Source organism: Seriola lalandi, unplaced genomic scaffold, assembly GCF_002814215.2.
Source record: "Seriola lalandi dorsalis isolate HSWRI2012SDOR001 ecotype SW California unplaced genomic scaffold, Sedor1 jcf7180002001129, whole genome shotgun sequence".
In the NCBI taxonomy this organism is placed as follows: Eukaryota; Metazoa; Chordata; class Actinopteri; order Carangiformes; family Carangidae; genus Seriola; species Seriola lalandi.
In genome coordinates this window covers 1-1826 of record NW_019471788.1, presented here as the reverse complement: position 1 = coordinate 1826, position 1826 = coordinate 1, and the positions used below count along the sequence as shown (strand labels likewise).

The window sequence follows — 1826 nt, the reverse complement described above, 5'->3', positions numbered from 1 at the left end:
TCATAGTCAAAATCAAAATCCTGATTATTCACAGGTCAAAATTAATCAGTTTAAAATTGTACTTTACAATTTAAACAACAACAAAATAACAAACTTAAACCTACTTTTTAGTGGACTCTCTGATCCAGGTGGGGTTTCACTCAGAGAGCCGGCTTCCTCAATTTTGTAGATTTCAGTCAGGAACACGATCCGGCAGTCATTAAGAGAGTCACCAGCATCGCTGCAAACAAAGAATCAAGAGTCAATGTAACCTGCATAGAAGCAATATAGTAGTATAATCTCCATCTTACAATACATACTGTATGAATAACTTGAAAAAATCTAACGGCAAAAACATGAATCTCAGTGACTTAGAAACTTATAGATAACTATGCAGAAAGGTAAAGGAAAGGAAGATAATATTGTGAGTTCCAAATCCAGATATAATACAACAGTGGTTTATACTCCAACTTCTTAAAATGTTAGCAGCGCAGAATATATTCTACAATATACTTTGACACCACAGCAGGAAATCAACTTCTCCCCACCTGCTACTGTGGCAGCCAAATATCCAAACGAACTTTGAGATACAGACATAAATATTCGCTTGCCACCACAGCTAGATGAGCAGATATTAGACTTGTAGTAATTCACCCTACTTAGTGTTACAACTCCACCACACATGGAACAGTGCCCTTACCCAAGGATAATCTTGGCATAGATTTCTCGCAGAGAACGCGTTTCCCTCTTCTTCTGGATCTCTGCGTCATACCAGTAGCCACGCTCCTTGGGCTCGTCTGGGTTGTAGTTGACCATAACAACCATTCCTGGCTCAAGCTGGTGCCACTGGTACACCGTACGGGCCCGCGGACGAACATCCTTGGACAGCAACTGATTCACACCATTCTCTGGGTAGCTGTGACCGTAAATGTTACACCATATCAGTTTGCAGTTCAGAGACAAGCCACATACCACCACAGGTGCTTCCTACACAGAGCTCCCAAGTATGTTTGCATGGTGGGGAACAGCTACACCACTCAGATGGATGTTCCCACCAACATTAACACACTTGCAAAGTCACCAACACAACAGCACCTTTCATAGGGGGCAAAGAGATACCACAGAAAATCTGAAGCTTCAACCGTTGGTGCTACATACACATGTAGTTATATTTTAGTTCAATGTTGAGCATGATTAAGAGAAGTGACAGAAAAAGGAATCTTACTCTTCATATTTAACATGGTACAGTATCTCTTCCTCTGCTGGCTGTGCCTCTGCAGCCTCCTCTTTAGGCGTCTGTGTCGTCTTCGTAACATTCACAATCTGGGCCTCAAACCACGCTCCCATATTCAAGTCCCTTGCATCCACCAGCTCATTGATCTACAAAACACACAAAAAGAGAAGAAGTTCAGACACATTTTAAACCCAAACAAGTTTAATTTCCTTCTGAGAATCTTCAATTTTTTAGCTTCTCATAAGGACGAAGGTCTCATCAGACCTTCGTCCTTATATATGGATTGTCAGAACATGGGGTAAAATTATATATTTTCACAATGTCTACAAGATGTTGGATGAAGAAAGGCTTAAACATCCAAGCCACTACACCCCCAGCTTATCCAAATCAAATACATTGGTACATTCATGCAAAGTGTATGAACAGCCATCTCAATCGTGCTAGTGGGGAATAGAAAATAGATAATAAAACCCATCCAAAAACAAGTCTGCAGAGGTGTCAAACTACTGGATTCCACAGAAATTTGATACTTAAAACATTGTGGTCAAGCACATAAAACTTCTGCATTTTCTTTACACTATAATCTCAACAACATGAACTGAAAGTTATGCAT

At 40.3% G+C, this 1826-nt stretch overlaps 1 pseudogene; it reads right to left on the bottom strand.

The window, feature by feature from the left end:
• Nucleotides 1-104: 104 nt before the first annotated feature.
• Nucleotides 105-1359, bottom strand: LOC111663675 (E3 ubiquitin-protein ligase UHRF1 pseudogene; annotated as a pseudogene).
• Between the last annotated feature and the right edge of the window lie 467 nt (nt 1360-1826).